We start from the raw sequence: 23,279 nt of genomic DNA on the forward strand, positions 1-23,279 counted from the left end.
TGAGCATTTATTGCATTAATGTGGTATTTACAGGTAATCACGCTGTAACAGCATGCGTTCTCAGAAATGGTAAGTTGACAAAGGTACATGTAACACATTGTAACAACCGAAATAAAATGTTTAAACGTACCTACGTTCTGTACATTAATTTAAAAAACCAACTGTTACCAACTGTTCGTCTAAAATTGTAAGCCATATTTTTGTGACTATTACATCCCCTCGTATCACAAAGCGAAAAAAGTGGTCTAACTCTCACTTCTTTATGTACTACAGGACTATGTAATAAAAAATGGGGGTTCCTATTTTTTAAAAATGCAGTTTATATCCGTTTGACCTATGGCAGCGCCATCTACCGGACCAACCATAGCGCCATCTGGTTTCCCCCTTCAGCTAGACAAGTTTCGTTCTTTGTAGTTTTTTCGTTTTACGCTTATTTCGTGAGATATTTGGCCCCGTCACGATCAATAGACCATCCTGTATAAAACTGTCGAAATATTTTTGTAGCCAGTCATTTATAAGGGATGCTGAAAAACAGTCGGAAAGAGGAAAGCATCTGTACAAGACTGTAGACATCGTAACGAAATATCACGCACATTTCGGGAACGGGTATCCTCGACTGAAATTTCGGTAATGTTTTATGTGAAATTATTATTTACCATTATTACAATAGCGAATACAATGGAGATCACTGGGGATACGAATGCTCCAGATATGTGATCATGTCGAATTGTGTCTGTGGTTGAGCTTTTTTAAACATCGAGGGGAACTGATGGCTTTGCTGTCCTCTGTGCCAGTGTCTTACCTGTTACATAATTAGTTTGATGTCTTAGTTCTTTACTCTTTCAATTAGTCTGGTTTTTCAACACATGACTTTCACTGACTGGAGTATTTATTTCATTATCTTCATCAGCGTTCACAGCACAATGTGATAGTGAGTTCCACCAAGGCCTATTTAGTTGCATTTTTATTATTATGGGGACGATTTCGTTCCATGACATTACATACAACTGCTTACTTACGACCCTGCTTTCTTTATTCTATTCTGTACGTCTCCACCATCCCTCCTATCGACGGTAATGCGCTTAAATACTTAAATGAGGACTTTGTTCATTTTTCCAGTAGAAGTGTTATATATTTTCCCAAAATAAAATCTTCAGCTGCAGATTGAAATATTTTACTGCACTTAAGCGACTTCGACAGATTAATCAGTTACCTTTTGAATTTAGATACTGGCTTATAACATGGATAAATACGATACGTCTGGATACGACTGACAGGTGATACGTACGTAACCATTCTGTCTGATCACCTGCATCCATTCATGTTTACTGTGCATTCCGACGGACTTGGGCAATTCCAGCAGGACAATGCGAAGCCACACACATCCAGAATTGCTGCATAGTGGCTCCAGGAACACTCTTCTGAGCTTAAACACTTCCGATCGCCACCAAACACCCCAGACATGAACATTACTGAGCATATCTGGGACACCTTGCAACGCGCTGTTCAGAAGAGATCTACACCCGTCCGTACTCTTACGGATTTATGGACAGCCCTGCAGGATTCATTGTGTCAATTCCCTCCAGCAGTCCTTCACCCATTAGGAGTCCATTCCATGTCATGTTGCGGCACTTCTGCGTGCTCGCAGGGCCCTACACGATATTAGGCAGGTGTAACCGTTTCTTTGGCTCTTCAATGTACTTGTTATGATTAATTTAAGGAGTGGCCGCTTGTTCCTCGTGTCACCACCCGTCTACCTCCCTGAGACGGATGTGTGTATCCCAACTGCCTGTGTGTAGTGTGTTAATCACGTGAAAGTGAGCGGAAGTTCTTTAATGTTCGCGAATAGTGTACCCTCGTCGTTTATACGCCTGGCAGATTCGATTCCGTGACGGCGCAACTTCCCGCCCTGGAGACAGCGTTTTGTCACGCACGGCCGTCCGGGCGGGTTGGTAACGTAAGGAAACGGAACTGAAGAAATATCTTAACGATTTACACAGTAACATAATGACTAACCCAGAGAAATACCTCGATTTAAAGGGGGCAATTTTTTAAAAAAACATTCGGTTGTCTATACTTCTCAAAAGAATTAGGGGAAAAATGAATCTGGGCATTTTCCATACTTCACTGAGCAATAGTGAGGGCTGGGTATGTTACAAAATTTTACATTAATCTTTCACAAATTAAGTACAGAACTGAAGATCATTAAATTCTCAATCGTTTACACGAAAAGAATTGAAATTTCGACTGGTGTCGGAAACAAAATTAAAAAAAATCATTCATCCCATCCCCCTGAGTGCTTTTCATTAGACTTTGAGAGCTTCAGTAATGTGCATGCCTTGCGTGAGCGTTTATCACTGGCTGAGACTTACGTGGGACGCTCCGTGTAAGTGTAAGGTGGTCACCCCATGGTATCCTTTCCCATTCTTTAATGAGAGCCAATGAGAGTTCTTGGAGAGTCTTTAGTGGAACAAGGCGACCACGAACACGTCTGTCAAGCATCTCCCACATATGTACGATGGGGTTTTAATCTGGACTTGCCACCTGCCATTCCATTACTTCAATTTGCAGGCTTGGCAAGCTATTCTTGCTAACTCCCGCCTGGAACTAGAAGGATTTCAGGTCCACCACCGTAAGCAGCAGCCATCTCGTGGTCCAACAAGATATGTTCGACGTATTGCCTGGAGGTAAGGTGACCATGGACAACGACAAGATTCGTATGGCTGTCAACCCTGACGACTCCACACTTCATCACAGAAAACTGGAAATCTGTCGACTTCCTGGGCAACATTTGACAAGTGCCTCTCACCAGAGGTCTCTGCACAGGGATGCGGCCATCACCTCGCATCGGAGGATATCTGGACTCGTCTGCAAATAGCAGGTTTCGCGAGTGAAGAAGCTGCCTGTTGACGTGGGAACGAGAACTGCAGGCTGCAAGATGTTGTCGTGTCAAGCGGGGCATTCGAACAGAACGTCTGGGTCGTAGGGTCCATTCTCGTAACATGACCATTACGGTCTGATCGGACACAGTGGCTCCGGTGGCCCCTCTGAGGTCGTCTTTCTGTGCTCTGGTATCCGTAAGACGCCGCAACGCAGGGATAACCACGTCTGTCTTTCGTGGGGTTGTAATGCGTCCGCGACCTTGTCCATCTCCCCTTGCGTACTGACCTGTCCCTCTTTAGCGTGTACACAAACTGTGGATGACATATGGGATCATTGGAATCTGCAGCAACACGCCCGAAAGTCCATCCTGTTTTGATCAAACAGACCACCGTTGCAACTTACACTGCATTAAGATGTCGCATTGCGTGTGCTTGGTTGTAGATAACGTCAAAAAATAACAATTGCCATGTATGTACCTCACCAGAAAACGCTGGGACACAGGTATTCACTTCCTTCTGAGGGGTCGGGCCTTGTAACGCCGGAAATGCGTATCATCCTATTTCCATCTGTTGTACTATAGACTTTTTCCTTATTTTGTTACCTGAAGATATGACATTTCTGTGTCTTCATATATTGTAATTGTTTCTATATATATATATGTCGATGTATAATTAGTTTGTTTTGTAAATACTATTTGTATTTGTACGCTGGGTCTTGCCTAGGGAAGACTATGCTGTCAAACGATTGCATCGATAGGTCGTGTGGAGAACGAAAGTGTGTAGGATCTTTGGTAGTGTTAACTATGCCACGTGGAGCGCGGGCAAAGCAGAGTCTGGCTGGAGTACGGCGGTGGAGCAGGTGTGTTGTGTGACGCTCCCGCGAGTTGCCGCGCTTTCGGGGTTTGGCAGCATGTAATAGCGCTCGACTTGCTATGATAGTTTCTGGCACGGTGTCGCGGACGGGAACCATTAGCTGGCGCGCATCGACAGCCCGTTTCGCCTGGTGACCGTGTCGAGAAGAAGGCGCGCCAACATCCAGCTTCTGAAACAGCGACGGCCGACAATGAGTGACTCTCGCCACCTCCTGGATCGACGGCTTCAAACCTTCAGTCAACCAACAAGGAAGACTGGACGCACGTAAAGTTTTAGAACTGTATGGCAGACCTCAGCTTTTCAAACTGTTCCATTTTCGTAACTATAATTACAGCAACTTAGCATGAACATTTGTTGCTCATTGTCCCAATTGCATTACCAAGCAGGGTCCCTTCCTTTTCCGGAATGAGCTCGAGTGTCGTTGAAATTCAAACGCCAGCATTAAAGTGATATTCCATTTCATTGCTTTGATTTCAAAGTTCAGTTAAAGTATTCATAACTGGCTACAATATTTAGATTACACAAGCACAAATTAAGAGTGCGAGTTTTGTTACCATATTTTAGCTTACCTGTGACTGCAGCTCAGCTTGGTACGTACTAAATGTTACTATTGTTAATTGTTCAGAATCATTTAATTCAAGTTCAAAGTTAAATCTCTTATTTCTAAATTGCGTAGATTCAAGTAGCTTTTGAAATGATTGTTGAGGTAGCCCAAGACTAACCGTATTTTACTGAATTTCGATGTGCTTCGGAAACAAAGCTCACTATTAATTTCAGTCACTAAATTAACTTTCGATTTTCCGGTTTTATTAATTGTTTTGCTAAATTAAGTGAGAGTGTAGCGAAATTTACTACTTCTGACAAACATTCAGTTTTCACACAACACGTGTCAACCTTCAGTTGCCACGCTTCTAGTGCTAATTATATGTGCAATAACCTTTCTTTTTCAGTTATTATAGTAGCTGTCTACAGGATTGGCGACCGTAACTTTCCCCAAATCTCAAATATCTAATTAACGCCAGTTAATTGTTAACGTAAAGACCGCACAATTACTTTCTTTTTTAACTTTACCCCTTTTCAAAATTAATTTCCACCAGTTTCATTTGCAGTTTTCCTTTCATTTAGATGTAACCCTTTCCTCCCTGTTTACCGACAGATTAACTTCGGTGACGACTGCTTTTCCCCAATTTCCATTAGGTACACGCGGTTTATTTTTTACTGTCATTAAGGTCGAGAAGTGAGGGGGTGCTTACAACCTGACAAAGTAATGCGTAACGCAGCCAACAGACGGCGAATTATTTTATTTGCTGTGTAAATTGAAAGCGAAGATCACAGGTACCGCCTGTATCAAAACATAACATACCGGACGTTGTGACACATGTTCTCCTAACTCTTTTGAAAGATGTAGTTACAACCAACGTGCCTAAAGGTAAGCGCAAGTGTTTTTCTTTGAAGCGACAAACATTTCAGAAAATAAATAAGGCTGTGAGAATTTTTACATTTGTAGCACTAAATGGACGACAGATAAATAACCACGATACGTTTTTGTTTCGGCCGAGAGAATTTTACTGGTGTTTCTGATAAACAAGTCAAGGTAAATAAACAGGTAAAATAATATGGAACATGTTTTGCTTCGACTTTGTCGTTGCTACCGGCAGCACAAATACAAATTACCACCACAGTGTAGAAAGAGTTGCCCCGTTTTTGTGAAGCGTTTCCCTGGTAAACACAGCACACTTCAAAATATCACTTTAATAACAGAGTTCAGAATTTTTGTTTTAATTGTATACTTCCACTCACTTTGACAATAGCTAAGAGATAATGTATTATACTCCATGATCCCTCTGGGAAACTGGAAGAGGGAGAAAGTTTTCGAATTCTGAAAAAACTGCGAGCTGCACAGTGCCTTTGCTTTGGCGTCTCGTTCTAGATACTGTTGAGCAAATAATTTCTTGATATTCTCGATCCACCTAAGCAAATCCCTTACGGATCAGACAGTTCAGTTTCCCACTTTCCTTATACACGTTTGATAAAGGCAGTAAATAAACGAAAAAAGTTGCAAATTTCACTTTTATTTACTTGATAACTAGTTTCGGGTCCCCAAGTAAATAAAAGAGAAATTTGCAACTTTGCCTGTTTTTCCATTGCGTTGATTAACACAAGTTGCTGCCCTACAATTACTCCAGCGTGCTAGAAGTTCATAAGGACAGTAAACACAAGAAAACTACTGAAGAATCACTGGGGTGGTGTGCAGTTTTGTGAGTGATGTACTTCGAAGACGAGTATAACAATACTTTTCATCTTATGTCAGCCTATCTCTTTCGATGTGCAGTTGTTATAACAGTGACACCAGTTCCCTGTAACCCGTGACGTACTTATAAAATTCCGTTCTGTTCTATTTTTTCGCCTTTCTGTGTTACATGTCTTTTGAAAATCAGCTAAAAATAGTGGCATAAATTCGAAACCTGTACTTTCTGTAGGCAATAATGACGTCTTTTGTAAAATTTTAATGTTACCTGTTCTGTCACTTATTTCCACTATTACTTTCTTTGTACCTATGTTTTTCAGTTTCAATTTCTGTGACTTCCGTTTTTGGAGATATCCATTCCTATTTAACTGAAGTGCCCACTGAGCTATTCCCTAGCGCAGTATCTATAACTTTCGATAACTTCAAGTGTGTCTTTTTATTCCTTAGTATTTCTATGCCCCACTACTTTGAGCATTGATTCTTCCTGATAGTCTCCTAAACTTCAGTCCACTCCCCATCACTACTAAATTGTGGTCTGTGTCTGCTTACAGTACAGTACCAGATTTCAGAGCCTCTGCCTGGCCATGACGGGATCTAACTGAAATCTTCCCTTATATCCCGGCCTTCTCCAAGTATACCTCCAGCCCCTGTTATTCTTGAACATAGTATTCGCTAGTTGAAATTTATTGCAGAATCAATTAGTCTTTCCCCTCTCTCGTTACTAGTGCCAATCCCATATTCTCCTGTAACCCTTTCTTCTACTCCTCCTGCAACCGCATTCCATTCCCCTATGACTATTAGATTTTCATATCCCTTTACGTACTGAATGACCCGTTCAATATCCTCAAATACCTTCTCTATCTATTCATCTTCAACTTGCAGCGTCGCCATGTATACCATAACTATCGCTGTCGGCGCTGGTTTGCGTCGATTCTGATGAAAACAATCCTATCACTGAAGTGTTCACAGTAACACGTTCTCTGCTCTACCTTCTTATTCATAATGGATCCTACTCTCATTTCACTTTTCTGCTGTTGTTGACATTACCCTATACTCGTCTGACTAGAAATCCTTGTCCTCCTTCCATTTCACTTCACTGATCCCCCACTATATCGAGATTGAGCCTTCGAATTCCCGTTTTAAAATTTTCTAGCTTCCATACCACGTTCAAACTTCTGGCATTCCACGCCACTACTCGTAGAATGTTTTCGTTTCGTTTGTTACTCGTCCTTTTTTCTCATAGTCACCTCCCCCTTCGTGGTTCCCTCCCGGAAATCCAAATGGGGGACTAATCCGTAAGGTTTTGCCAATAGGGAGATCAACATGGCATTTTTTCAATTATAAACCATACGAATGAGATTTCCACCCTGCAACGGAGTGTACGCTGATAAGAAACTTCCTGGCAGATTAAAACTGCGTGCCGGACCGAGACTCTAACTCGGGACCTTTGCCTTTCGCGGGCAAATGCTCTACCAACTGAACCACCCAAGCACGACTCACGCCCCGTCCTCACAGCTTTACTTCTGCCAGTAGTTGGTACAGCACTTGCCCGCGAAAGGCAAAGGTCCCGAATTCGAGTCTCGGTCCGGCACACAGTTTTAATCTGCCAGGAAGTTTCAGAAACCATACGTCTTGCGGATACACATCATATGTCTTTAATGCGGTGGCTTCCATTACCTTCTGCATCCTCATGCCGTTGGTCATAGCTGATTCTTCCGCCTTTACTAACAGTTACCCAGTTGAACCTCTGTCCTCCCCTCCGCTCTCTTCGACAAGGCCGTTGGCTAAAAGGGGTTGTTTCTTATGTCGATAACTTCGGCTGCCAATACTGATGATTTTTATTCCAAATGTAAGCAATAGCGGGGTTTGAACCCGGAACAGAGAACGTTTTGATCACTAACCAAAGACGCTACCCTCTTTTTTCTTTAATCTCACTTTGATCGTTATTGTTCGTTGCATTTGCTCGGGGCGAACATCCCATGACGCCCGTCCTGATTCATCGGTAATCCATTCACTCAGATATTTTATTACAGAGGGCAGCTAACCCTCTGACGGAACGCGCTGAGCTACCGTGCCGGCAGCCCTAGACCACGGGTCGTCTCATGTTCTGTTACATCTGCAGAGTTTCCGATTCTATTGTAGCCATGGGTTATCAGAAAATCATTGTGTTGATCGTGGCAAGCACATGCCCTTCCTGTAGCTGTTTTACATGTTGATAAAAGTTCAATTTATGGTCCACGAATACACCCAAGTATCTTGTATCCATGTTTCTTTTTATGCGTTTTCTATCTGCTTTAATTGCGGGATTCCTTTGCAGGTTTCCATTAAACAGTAATGCAGAGGGCTTTATTTACGTAATGGTGAGTTTATTTGTAGCACACGAATTGCCTTGGTTTGTAGTGATGCTAATGTTTTCGCTTCACGGTGCTCTCTGGAGTTGGCCGCTGTCGCGAAAAGGTGGTGGTCCACTCCTTTTGTGCGATCGTCTTGTGGGTGGCGTTCAATGTTAATGTTCAACAAAATGCGTCCGCAAATCGAACCCTGTGGGCATCCCTTATTGGTTTTTTTTGATCACCTTGCGATTTCCCGTCCACCACTCGGCGACTATTTTTGCAATAGTCTAGAAGATTGATTATTATACAGAGCCGCTAGCAGCTGCAGGTTTCGAAGGCGTACACACATCGCGGGCCACAATACGCTGAGGTGACAAAACTAACGAGATGCCTCCTAATATCGTGTCAGGCCTCTACCTGCCTCCCCCCCCCCCCCCCCCCCATAGCACAGCAACTTAACGTGGCTCCTGGACTCCTCGACAAGTCGTTTAAAGTGCCCTGCAAACATATCGAACCATGCTGCCTCTACAGTCGACCTAATCGCGAAAGTGTTGCCGGTGCAGTATTTTGTGCACGAACTGACTTCTCGATTACGTCCCATAAATGTTCGATGGGACTCATGTTGGTGGGGTGGCCAGATCACCTCTCGAATTGTCCAGAACATTCTTCAAACCAATCTCAAACAATTGTGGCCCAATAACATGGCGCATTGTCACACACAAACGTTCCATCTTTGTTTGGAACATGTAGTCTACGAATGGCTGCAGATGACCTCCAAGTAGTCGAACATAACCATTTCCAGTCAATGCTGGGTTCAGTTGGATCAAAGGACCCGGTCCATTGTATGCAAATACAGTTGACATCACCAGCTTTCACAGTGCCTTGTTCACAACTTGGCTCCATGGCTTCGTGGTGTCTGCGCCACAGACGAACCCCACCATCGTCTCTTACGAAACGAAATGGAGACTCATCTCGTCAGGTCACGGTTTTCAGGTTGTCCAGGATCTGACAGATATGGTCACGAGCCCAGAAGAAGCGCTGCGGGCGATATCGTGTTGTAAGGAAAGGCACTCGTGTCGGTAGTCTGTTGCCATTTTTTTTTTTTTTTTTTTTTTTTTTTTTTTTTGTGGGGTTTAAGGGCGCTCAACTACTGAGGTCATTAGCGCCCAGTCACTGGTGTTAGAGCACAGGGAATCTAGTAAAACTCAAGGGGAGGGGGGGACACCAGAAAGACCTAACAAAGATGGAGATAAAATAAGTAAAAAGGTTAGATGTCTTTGGACAAGCCAGGCAAAGTTATAAAACGCAGAACACGAGCAGCTGCTCGAGCGTCATCAGCTAAAATATCCGGTAAAGTAGATGGCAGGGACAGGACAACACGAGATTGACTAAAGCGGGGACACGACAATAAAACATGGCGCACTGTTAATGCCTGACCACAAGGGCACTGCGGGGCTGGGTCACCGGAGAGCAGGTAGCGGTGGCTAAACCGGCAATGCCCAATCCGCAACCTGGTCAGAAGGACCACCTCTCGCCGAGATGGTCGGGAAGAGGTTGTCCAAGCAGTTGGGAGCGGTTTTACTGCCCGGAGCTTGTTTCCTTGGAGGGATGACCAAGCATCCCACCACAACGACACAAGCCTCTTACAAACATCCCCACGAACGTCAGATGACGGGACACAATGGGAGGCTGGCCGAGGCAGGAGGACTGCAGCCTTGGCTGCAGCATCCGCAGCCTCATTCCTAGGCACTCCTACATATCCGGGAACCCACAGAAAGCTGACAGGAGAACCATTATCAGCGAAAGAATGGAGGGACTGCTGTATCCTTTGAGCCAAGGGATGGACCGGATAGGGAGCTCCAAGGCTCTGAAGAGCACTGAGTGAGTCAGAGCAGAGTACATACGATGAATGGCGGTGGCGGCGGGCATACTGAACGGCCTGATGGAGAGCAAAAAGCTCGGCCGTAAAGCTGGAACATTGGTCGAGGAGCCGGTATTTAAAGTTGGCGGCCCCGACGACAAAGGCACAGCCGACACCATCGACAGTTTTGGAGCCATCGGTATAAATAAAGGTGTGACCGGCAAGTCGAGCACAAAGTTCGACAAACCGTGAGCAATACACTGCAGCCGGAGTACCCTCCTTCGGGAGTGAGCTGAGGTCGAGATAAATATGAACCGGAGCCTGGAGCCAAGGTGGTGTCGGGCTCTCACCCTCTCTGAAGGTGGTAGGGAGGGCAAAATCCAATTGTCGAAGCAGGCGACGGAAGCGGACTCCGGGGGGCAGCAGGGCAGACACATACAACCCGTACTGACGGTCGAGAGAATCGGCGAAGAAGGACTCGTAAGAGGGGTGGTCGGGCATAGACAACAGCCGGCAGGCATACCGACACAGCAGTACGTCGCGCCGGTAGGTCAATGGTAATTCGGCAGCTTCAGCATAAAGACTCTCGACAGGACTAGTGTAGAAGGCTCCGGTCGCAAGACGTAACCCCCGATGGTGGATGGAGTTGAGACGGCGTAAGAGGGATGGCCGAGCAGACGAGTAGACGAAGCTCCGATAATCCAGCTTCGATCGGACTATGGACCGATGCAAGCGAAGTAGGACAGTGCGATTCGCTCCCCAAGATGAACCACTAAGAACTCTGAGGACATTAAGGGAACGTGTACAACGGGCTGCCAAATAAGAGACATGCGGAGACCAACACAGTTTCCTGTCCAACGTGAGCCCTAGAAACTTAGTTGTTTCCACGAATGGGAGAACAACGGGACCGAGATGTAAGGATGGCGGAAGGAACGCTTTATATTGCCAAAAGTTGATACAAACCGTCTTCTCTTCAGAGAACCGGAAGCCATTTGCCATGCTCCATGAGTATAGGCTGTCTAGACAACGCTGAAGGCAGCGCTCCAGGAGGCATGTTCTCTGGGCACTGCAGTAGATCGCGAAGTCATCGACAAAGAGAGAGCCTGAGACATTAGGTGGAATGCAATCCATAATTGGATTGATCGCGATGGCAAAAAGGGCTACGCTAAAGACGGAGCCCTGAGGCACTCCGTTCTCCTGGAGGAAGACGTCGGACAATACGGAACCCACACGTACACTAAACTTTCGATCCGTTAAAAAGGAATCAAGAAAAAGGGGCAGGCGACCGCGTAGGCCCAACCTGTGCATAGTGCGGAGGATACCTCCTCTCCAACAGGTATCATAAGCCTTCTCCAAATCGAAGGACACGGCTACCGTTTGGCGCCTTCGCAAAAAGTTGTTCATGATGAATGTCGACAAGGTCACAAGGTGGTCAACAGCGGAGCGGCGGCGACGAAAACCGCTTTGGACATTGGTAAGCAGCCGTCGAGATTCAAGAATCCAAACTAACCGAGCGTTAACCATGCGCTCCATCACCTTACAGACACAGCTTGTAAGAGAAATGGGGCGGTAACTAGAAGGAAGGTGTCTATCCTTCCCGGGTTTGGGTATAGCAACAACGACGGCGTCACGCCAACGCATGGGGACCTGACCTTCGGTCCAGACGCGATTGTAGGTACGAAGAAGGAAGCTTTTGCCCGCCGGAGAAAGGTGTGCCAGCATCTGAACGTGAATGGCATCTGGCCCCGGAGCAGAGGACCGGGACAGTGCAAGCGCACGTTCGAGTTCCCGCATAGTAAAGGGGGCATTAAAAGTTTCCAGATTCAGCGAGTGGAAGGAAGGTCGCCGAGCCTCTTCTGCCTCTTTCCTGGGAAGGAAGGCAGGGTGGTAATGGGCGGAGCTTGAAACCTCCGCGAAAAACCGGCCGAAGGCGTTGGAGACAGCCACAGGATCAACGAGGACCTCATTACCTGAGGTCAGGCCAGCTACCGAGGAGTGGGCCTTAATGCCCGACAGCCGGCGCAGGCCACCCCATACGACAGAAGAGGGAGTAAAACTGTTAAAGGAGCCGGTGAAAGAGGCCCAACAAGATTTTTTGCTGTCTTTGATGACTCTACGGCATTGCGCTCGGAGTCGTTTGTATCCAATACAATTCGCCAACGTAGGATGGCGGCGAAAGGTGCGCAAAGCACGTCGTCGAGCACGGATAGCGTCTCTACAAGCCTCGTTCCACCAGGGGACGGAAATGCGACGTGAAGAAGAGGTAGTACGAGGAATGGAAAGTTCGGCAGCATTGATAACAGCCGTGAGGTATTCGACCTGACTGTCACAACTGAGAAAATCGTGGTACGGAAAGGTCGCCAGGGAGGAGTAAAGTCCCCAGTCAGCTTTCGGTATGTTCCAGCTCGAAGGACGTGGGGATGGGGTGTGGTGCAGGAGACGAACGACACAGGGGAAGTGGTCGCTCGAATAGGTGTCAGAAAGGACATACCACTCGAACCGATGGGCAAGAGTGGTAGAACAGATCGAGAGGTCCAAGTGAGAGTAGGTATGAGTAGAGTCCGAGAGGGAAGTAGGGGCGCCAGTATTGAGGCAGACAAGATTGAGATGGTTTAAGACATCCGCCAAGAGTGAGCCTCTTTGACAGGATGCAGGAGAGCCCCAAAGGGGATGATGGGCATTGAAGTCGCCAAACAATAAAAACGGCGGGGGAAGCTGAACGATCAGGTGCATCATGTCAGCCCGACTAACAGCAGATGACGATGGAGTGTAGATGGTACAAACTGAAAAAGTAAAAGCAGAAGGAGTAATACGGACAGCTATTGCTTGGAGTGGGGTGGTCAATGGGATGGGATGGTAATAGACATCGTCCCAAACGAGCAACATGACCCCACCATGAGCTGGGATACCGTCCACAGGGGTGAGGTCATACCGCTCCGAGGTATAGTGGGTAACTTGGGCAACTTGGTTTCCTGGAGACCAAGGACGAGCGGACAGTGCAGGCGGAGGAGCAGTTGTAATTCCTCCCGATTAGATCGAATACCTCTTATGTTCCAATGTAACAAAGCCATCGCTAGTCAAAAAAGAGGGGGAACGTGATGGGGGAAGAGCTGGTCACCTCGACGGCCGCGGAGGGCCAGGTATCGAGGGAACAACGCTACAACTGGCGGGAGGCGGATCCTGTTCCATGGAGTCGTCGCCAGCTGCGGTCGCTGTCCCTGGTTGTGTAGGAGGGGCAGCATCATGTGCCGACGAGAGGCCAGCTGAGCGCCTGGCAGCAGAGCGTCCCGGCGAAACTGAGGACGGCTGGGAGCAGCGACACACGGATGGAGCGTCAGACGAAACGCGCCAGGGTGGAGAGGGGGATAGAGACTTCTTCTTGGAGGCCTTCTTGGAAGTCCGAGAAGGCGCAGGGATGGTGGGCTGGACCCGAAGAAGCGCACCGTCGACAGCGCACCGTCTGCTGAAGCCGTTATGCAGGTCAGGCACCCAGCGGCAACGTCGTGTGGGTAGCCGGAACAGGAGGCTGTAGGTGTGCACCTACTCTGGCTCGGTACCAGCTAGTGCGTTCCCGCTCTCAAAGATTGGTATATGCTTAAGCAGCTGCAAACAGCATATCACGGACGGCGGGTATCATGGAGGCGGAAGTCCAGGACCCAAATCAGCAATACAGCGCACAGCCAGGGAGGCAGTACTCGGGTGCGTCGGCCAGCATCTGTAGTTTGCATTTACTTGGTACGGCCTTTGATCATGGGAAGGTCCAGATTCGCCCACTTCTTCTTAAATCACGGCTGTGAACAAAGAGCAGTGACAGTTTCCAATAGGTAAGTTCTACTGTAGCTGGCTGGCTGTAGTCTCGGAGATATCTCACGGCGCCAAGCAGCACATCACGATTGGTCAACCAAGTAAGTCTGTAACTGGTGAGGCTGGCTTCCGTAGACATCAGAGATGACCAGACACTGAGACTGGGGCTTCCAAAACCGTCACATTTAAGATGAACATGACGTCATCACAGCTGGCGATGCGGTCGTTTGGTCTCATGATCTGGAGGTGTCAGCAGACTGGTCCCCACTGTGGCGTCTCAATAATCGTCAGTTCCTCTTGCCTTAACGCTTTCTATCAGTGTTAAAATGTTCAAATCTGTGTGACTGTGAATTCCTAAGGGACCAAACTGCTGAGGTCATCCGCCCATCGATTTACACACTGTGTAAACTAACGTACTCTAAGAACACACACACACATACACACGCCCGAGGGAGGACTCGAACCTCCAGGCGCCAGGGGGGCGCGCAATCCGTGACATGGCGCCTGCCACCAGCATGGGTTCCGAAAAAGACGATCGTGTGAAACGCAGCTCGCGCTATTCGTCCACGAGACTCAGAGGGCCATAGACACGGGCTCCCCGGTAGATGCCGTGTTTCTTGACTTCCGCAAGGCGTTTGATACAGTTCCCCACAGTCCTTCAATGAACAAAGTAAGAGCGTATGGAGTATCAGACAAATTGTGTGACTGGATTGAAGAGTTCCTAGACAACAGAACGCAGCATGTCATTCTCAATGGAGAGAAGTCTTCCGAAGCAAGAGTGAATTCAGGTGTGCCGCAGGGGAGTGTCGTAGGGCCGTTGCTATTCGCAATAAACATAAAGGACCTTGTCGATAACATCGGAAGTTCACTGAGGCTTTTTGCGGATGATGCTGTAGTACATCGAGAGGCTGTAACAATGGAAAATTGTACTGAAATGCAGGAGGATCTGCAGCGGATTGACGCATGGTGCAGGGAATGGCAATTGAATCTCAATGTAGACAAGTGTAATGTGCTGCGAATACATAGAACGGAAGATCCCTTATCATTTAGCTGCAATATAGCAGGTCAGCAACTGGAAGCAGTTAATTTCATAAATTATCTGGGAGTACGCATTGGGAGTGATTTAAAATGGAATGATAATATAAAGTTTATCGTCGGTAAAGCAGATGCCAGACTGAGATTCATTGGAAGAATCCTAAGGAAATGCAATCTGAAAACAAAGGAAGTAGGTTACAGTACGCTTGTTCGCCCGCTGCTTGAATACTGCTCAGCAGTGTGGGATCCGTCCCAGATAGGGTTGGTAGAAGAGAGAGAGAAGATCCAACGGAGAGCAGCGCGCTTCGTTACAGGATCATTCAGTAATCGCGAAAGCGTTACGGAGATGATAGATAAACTCCAGAGGAACCCTCTGAAGGAGAGACGCTCAGTAGCTAGGTACGGGCTTTTGTTGAAGTTTCGACAACATACCTTCACCGAGGAGTCAAGCAGTATATTGCTCCCTCCTACGTATATCTCGCGAAGAGACCATGAGGATAAAATCAGAGAGATTAGAGCCCACACAGAAGCATACCGACAATCCTTCTTTCCACGAGCAATGCGAGACGGGAATAGAAGGGAGAACCGATAGAGGTACTCAAGTTACCCTCCGCCACACATCGTCAGGTGGCTTTCGGAGTATGGATGTAGATGCAGATGTAACCGCGCGGCCTTCTTTCATTGCTAGGACGGTGTGGAGTGCATGAACTCGGATATTATTTCTGGTGACTATGTACTGCAATGCTGGTAGAATGACGCATTAGGAGCAGTTATACTGCGGCATTTGCGCTTTTGGATTACAACTCGGCTCGGTGTGGAAATGTTTTACGAGCAGTCCCTGTCTTCTGAAACATGATATTCATTGTGTGCCTCAGATACCGGTTGTGACATACAATATGAACCAGATCTGATTTTGTGCCATCTGTGCCAAGTAATAAGTTACAAAATTGACATGCACACCATGAAAGTTGTACCTAATGTGCAAACAGAGCTGTTTAAATTCGCATCAGAATCCTCGAATTGGGAGAAACCTATGTGAACAAGAAGAGAAAAAGAACTACGGTTTTTATCTGGGATCTGATTCTTACTGACTAGTGGAATTATACACTACTGGCCATTAAAATTGCTACACCAAGAAGAAATGCACATGATAAACGGGTATTCATTGGACCAATATATTATACTGACATGTGATTACATTTTCATGCAATTTGGGTGCATAGATCCTGAGAAATCAGTAACCAGAACAACCACGTCTGGCCTTAATAACGGCCTTGATACGCCTGGGCATTGAGTCAAACATGGCTTGGGTGGCGTGTACAGGTACAGCTGTCCATGCAGCTTCAACACGATACCACAATTCATCAAGGGTATTGACTGGCGTATTGTGCAAAGCCAGTTGCTCAACCACCATTGACCAGACGTTTTCAGTTGGTGAGAGATCTGGAGAATGTACTGGTCAGGGCAGCGGTCGAACATTTTCTGTATCCAGAAAGGCCTGTACACGACCTGCAACATGCGGTCGTGCATTATCCTGTTGAAATGTAGGGTTTCGCAGGGATCGAATGAAGGGTAGAGCCACGGGTCGTAACACATGTGAAATGTAACGTCCACTATTCTAAGTGCCGTCAATGTGAACAAGAGGTGACCGACACGTGTAACCGATGGCACCCCATAACATCACGCCGGGTGATACGCCAGTATGGCGATGACGAATACACGCTTCCAATGTGCGTTCACCGCGATGTCGCCAAACACGGATGCGACCATCATGATGCTGTAAACAGAACCTGGATTCATCCGACGTTTTGCCATTCGTGCACCCAGGTTCGTCGTTGAGTACACCATCGCAGGCGCTCCTGTCTGTGATGCAGCGTCAAGGGTAACCGCAGCCATGGTCTCCGAGCTGATGGTCCATGCTGCTGCAAACGTCGTCGAACTGATCGTGCAGATGATTGTTGTCTTGCAAACGTCCCCATCTGTTGACTCAGGGATCGAGACGTGGCTGCACGATCCGTTACAGCCATGCAGATAAGATGCCTGTCATCTCGACTGCTAGTGATATGAGGCCGTTGGGATCCAGCACGGCGTTTCGTATTACCCTCCTGAACCCACCGATTCCATATTCTGCTAACAGTCATTGGATCTCGACCAACGCGAGCAGCAATGTCGCGTTTAGATAAACCGCAATCGCGATAGGCTACAATCCGACCTTTATCAGAGTCGTAAAAGCGATGGTACGCATTTCTCCTCCTTACACGAGGCATCACAACAACGTTTCACCAGGCTACACCGGTCAACTGCTCTTTGTGTATGAGAAATCTGTTGGAAACTTTTTGTAGCAGGCCATCTTCGTGGTGTAGCAATTTTAATGGCGAGTAGTGTATCTGCACGTTAGCAAAAGGGGCGCAAGGTAAATTCGTCCTCGTCCCCCTCCTCCTCCATTGTGACTTGTGACGTCACTCTAGTTGCCTTACCTGACATTACGTAGCATACGTAGCTACGTCTGGAGCCAGACAGGAAATTAGAATGCCAATGGAAACGTGCCCAGTAAAGTTCTGAAATTTGTTATATGTTATTGAGAGCGTGAATCTATTCAAATGTACATACAAAGTATTAAAGTGGTCTCAAACAATAAATCACTTGCTGTGACATATGCCGCAGACCAGCGTATCTCGTTGCCTTCAGTAAACAGTGACTCTAGTTAAGGATTACGTCACTAGCTCTCTGTTAACGTACACATTTGATGGTTTCATCAGCCATAGATGATGAGCATATGAACAAAACAGCCAGTCTCTAACTTTAGATACCACACTGCGGTGACTCTTCTGAACTGTGACACCACGATGGATTGTTTGATGTAAATATTTCAGCATGTCAGAGCACGGGATGCTGGAGGAGTCTGCTTAACTAAGGCATTCCAGCTAAGAGCTTTTGGTCCGCACCATCCCAGCTCAGTCTGGCCTCCGGGGGAAAATATTGAGTGATCGTATATGAGAGTGTGACTCCTGCAACCCTTGCTGTCACACAGTCAATGCCGCATAACGTATTGAAGTATCACCTGATGATATCTTTCTAGGAAGTTGAAACCAGGTATGGTGCCAATGACAAGACGCTTAAAAATGAAATAAAATAAATTTTAATAGTAAAAATTTCTATACTGTTAGGCCGCGTCATGTCCTTCAGTTTATTTTTACACAGTCAACTTGAACACCCCCTTCTGAGATATTCTTCAGGAGCCATTCGGGAACACCAGGAGCTGCTGTTGAGGGTTACAGCAGAGGGGCTGAAGCGTGGATTGTGTTATGAGAAACTGAAGACGAACATGACGTGGCCTAACAACCCGTAAGATATTACCTTTAATGACAACTGCCTCGAATACCTGCAGACTTATATATAAAAAATTGGAAGGCAGTTCCTTATGGAAGTTCTTAGTCACAAACATTTACTCAACAGAACTAGGTTCGCTGTATTTTTGTACCTGATTTATTTTAGTTCCATTAATTTGTCTAACTTTTTCCGATTGTGATCATCCGTCTTTCAAAATGAATTACAGCGTGATATTTGGAGGGAATAAAATTTTGTCAATATGATGGCCTTGTAATTGAACCTCAAGCTAGAACAGCTAAACAGTGTTTTTGTTCAAGAGGGGTAGTTTGTAACATTTTGCAGTCTTTTTGTGGAATTATAGGACAGAGAATGGCAATTTGAGCGGTAGTTATCAGCTCCCGAAAAAAAAGTACAGTGTCTTCAGAAATTCCCGTTACAAACTTGTAGGAGTCATAGAGGGGAATGAGTACATAATCCTTTGAATAGGAACTCATGTTCGGAAATGTAACTTTTCCGTTCGGCGACGGTTTCAGGTCAGATATGTAAAGCGTCGACGTCTGCTGAGGGAAAGTGTGGAGTCACCGCCAGACACCACACTTGCTAGGGGTAGCCTTCAAATCGGCCGCGGTCCGTTAGTATACGTCGGACCCGCGTGTCGCCACTATCAGTGATTGCAGACCGAGCGCCGCCACACGGCAGGTCTAGTCCAGAGAGACTCCCTAGCACTCGCCCCAGTTGTACAGCCGACTTTGCTAGCGATGGTTCACTGACTGCATACGCTCTCATTTGAAGAGACGACAGTTCAGCATAGCGTTCAGCCACGTCATTTGCTACTACCTAGGAAGGCGCCATATTCAGTTACTATAATCTGAACAGATAATATTGTGAATCATGTACCGTCAAGAGTGACGTTCATCATTAATGGATTAAAGTTAAGTATCAAACTAATTACGTCCGCTTTCCGAATTCTAATTACTTGTCATGTTCCAGACCTCACGTCAGTATAGTTCTTCCCTCCTCACACCAGCCTGCGTGAGCTAAAACGCGTGCATTTCGGCCTTCACTGGTAACACGGTGTTGGCTCTTCGGCCAACACAACAGAAAGAACAAAATTTCTTGTCCTGGTATGCAGTAGTGTAGACAGGGTGACGTGACGTATGCTACGTCAGACAGTCACCTGATATCACTTATTGTCTACCATTGCGCGAGTTGATGTGCCATCTCACTTCTCTCGTACGGTTCGGCGACATCTAAAAGACGATATGGTGAAAGATGTATGGTTCGAGGTTGTACAACCGCGTGGCCGCCTCGATCACCGGATTTAACTCCTATGGACTACTTCTTGTTGGATCGTATGCAAAGCTTAATTTACGAGGCTCCTGTAGAGACAAAGGAAGATCTGCTGACAAGAGTTCTGGCTGCTGCACTAGAAACTGAAGACGCACCAGGTGGGATGGACAGGGTGTACCAGAACTTGCTTCGCATGTACAATGTCTGTAACAACTTTGGTGGTCGCCACATAGAGCTGCTGTTGTAATGCAGCAATACTTCTCTGTGCATAGAGTACGCTGGGAACTTTTTTGTGGTGGTGTAACGTAAACACATAATACTCTTATTTAAGTGTTATGTTGAGTGGTACTTAAGTAAATAAATTAGTGAAATCAAAGTGAACTAGAAATTAGAATATAAATGAAAAACTTGGTTTAGTTTAGAGAGTTACATACTCGCAAGCAGCGGGCCGAACAGCAGAACAGAAGAGACAATGACCGTGAAGTCAGCAACTTCCACATAAGCGGGCGCTGTCGATTCAGCCGTCAGAGCATCGCCCGACCGGCTCACGTGTTTCTCAGTTGTCGTCTGTGAGCAAAGGCCCTCGCCTACATCCCAAGAGCCAATGACCGACGTAAAGAAGATTCTTCGATAAGCTATTCAACGTGACAGAAGAGGCAATGACCGGCTCACGTGTTTCTCAGTCGTCACATGGGATCAAAAGCCCTCACCTACATTCCAAGAGCCAACGACCGACGTTAGGAAGATTCTTCGAGAAGCTTTTCAACGTGACAGACAAGGCAATGACCGTGAAGTCGTTCACCTCCAGTAAACTGAAGTGAATAAATACGCGAGACGCAGTGAGCCAAAGAGGAGATGAAGATGGAGACGGAGACGGGGACGGAGACGGGAGACGGGAGACGGGAGACGGGAGACGGGAGACGGGAGACGGGAGACGGGAGACGGGAGACGGGAGACGGGAGACGGGAGACGGGAGACGAAGGAAGAAAAGAAGAGTAGCAGTAGTTTTCAGTCAGTTTCGGTGCTGAAGACCGTCATGCAAGAAGAGTCTGCATCATGCACAGACGCACCAAGTCCGCCGCTGTAGTGGAATAGCAAGCAGCAGCCGCGGCGCCAGAAGACAGAAGTTAAAAGGTATTTGAAGTCTGATTTTTACGTACCTGGGTGACTCGTGAGGACGGGAAGGAGACGGCCTCACATCAGCAGTCACCTGTGAGCTGGGATGAAGACCTGACAGCCGAAGACTGGCAAGCGGGAGTCCGTGGTTCGAGTCCGGGACACTGGCCTTCCCCCGCCGCGCCGCTCCGCTGGTCGACGCACAACACACGCGGCCGCATAGAGAAGAGAAACACTGGGACGCCACTCCCAAGGTATCATCCGACGCACGACTTCGCTCGCAATAATTAAACCGGCCACCTCGCGCTGCGCGTCTCCCGTCAGCTGGGCGAGACAGCGACACGAGATACACACCGCTACGCGTAATCAGACGCCGCCGCCGCCGCCGCCGCTGCCGCAGCAGAAGACTTCACAAACGACACAGCTGCCGCTCTCCGAACCAGAACATCCCGTAAGATACAGTTGTACAAATCTTCAATAAAAGTTATCTTATGTAAAAATGATGTTTCATTCGACCTCATACCCGAGCCAAGGAAGAACCCACCCTGCCCACATGTTGTTAAGAGGGAAAAGTTAATTTATTTAATATTTTCACCCTGACAGAATGCTTTAGAATGCTCATCCTGACAATTGACTTGCATCAAAAGAGAAAACCCAGTTACATTTAGTGACAGAAGTGTCACATTTAGTAACACAACTGTTACATTTGGTATCAGAAGCTGTTTTAGTTGTTACATTTCTACATCTTCTTGAAATTGTACACCGTGAATATGGAAAATCAGTGATGTACATCCTAATGACTTCACTGTACCTCCTCCTACTCCACTCAATCTATACCTTGGAGGGTCATATTTCTTTTCTCCAATACATTCATTACTTACTATTGATACGTTTGCACCTGTATCCACTAGTATCCTTGCCTCTTTATCCTGTATGGTAGCAGATAACCAGCATTCCGCCTTCACATTCGCCTTAATGGCATGAAATTTTATTGGGAACGCCTGGCGGCGGCTCCGACATTCCCGTTTGAGTTTAACTGATTTCTATTTCCAAAAACTTTCTTAGACCTGCATTCCTTGAATGTGTGACCTATTCTTTGACAATTATTGCATTTAGGTTGTCTGCATTTTTTTGCTATATGTCCCTGTCGATCGCACCTAAAACATCGCACTCCTGCTGAAAATACATTTCGCTTCTCCTTGTATCTGGTGGCAATGTAATTTCTTCAAAAGCCGTCGCCACAGATACAGCTTCCGCTAAATTTTTAGGAAACTCTGCCCTGACACGACGGGACGTTTCAAGAGGTAACCCACGTAAAAATGTATCCAGAGCTCTATTTTCTGCCTCTTGTAAAATAACTTTATTTGCTTCATCACTAGTTGTCAACTGATAGGTGTTAATATTAACTTTTCTAATCCTATCTACAAAACTTTCTAACGACTCGTTTTGCCTCTGAGTGATAGTGTTTAACTGTTCCCTATAAAATCTACAGCCGTTCTGTTTTTGAAAACGTTTAAGCAATCCTTTCTTCAATTCCTCAAATGTTGGAGCATTCCGTAATTCTTCATGGTATGAGACGTGTGCTTTAGCTTCTCCTGTCAATCTTAACTTTGTCATTTGTAAGAGCTGTTCATCTGACCATGATCCTAACTTTGCAGCTGCTACTAAATCATCAAAAAAGGCTGTTATGTCTTCGCCAGGTTTACCTGAAAAAGGAGTTACTAAGGCTGCTGCTGAGGAATCTAGGGTGGGAGGGATTGAACTGGCTTGGCTAACCTCACTCAACTGTTTAAATAATGCATTATTATCATTTTTAAGCTCTGCTATCTGATTAACTAAGCTCTGAATAGCTTCATCAGTAGAAACCGCTTGTGGTGCTGACTCTGACTTTGTACGATTTCGTGTCATCATTTTACAAACTATTAGTTACACAATATTACCACACTGAATTCAAAAGATGTTTAAATATTTTCGACAAACCCTTAAAATCATAAGAGAAAATACACTTCTAAATAAAGAAAATATTACGACTGCTATGCGCACCTCTATCCTTTCACACATTAAACAATACTAACTGTGAACCTTTAGTGACTGTCATTCACACCTCATATTGAGCCAAGGGTTTTTTCTCTGACACCAAATGTAACAACTAAAACAGCTTCTGATACCAAATGTAACAGTTGTGTTACTAAATGTGACACTTCTGTCACTAAATGTAACTGGGTTTTCTCTTTTGATGCAAGTCAATTGTCAGGATGAGCATTCTAAAGCATTCTGTCAGGGTGAAAATATTAAATAAATTAACTTTTCCCTCTTAACAACATGTGGGCAGGGTGGGTTCTTCCTTGGCTCGGGTATGAGGTCGAATGAAACATCATTTTTACATAAGATAACTTTTATTGAAGATTTGTACAACTGTATCTTACGGGATGTTCTGGTTCGGAGAGCGGCAGCTGTGTCGTTTGTGAAGTCTTCTGCTGCTGCGGCGGCGGCGGCGGCGGCGGCGG

This window comes from Schistocerca nitens, chromosome 7 (genome assembly GCF_023898315.1).
Source record: "Schistocerca nitens isolate TAMUIC-IGC-003100 chromosome 7, iqSchNite1.1, whole genome shotgun sequence".
Taxonomy (NCBI): domain Eukaryota; kingdom Metazoa; phylum Arthropoda; class Insecta; order Orthoptera; family Acrididae; genus Schistocerca; species Schistocerca nitens.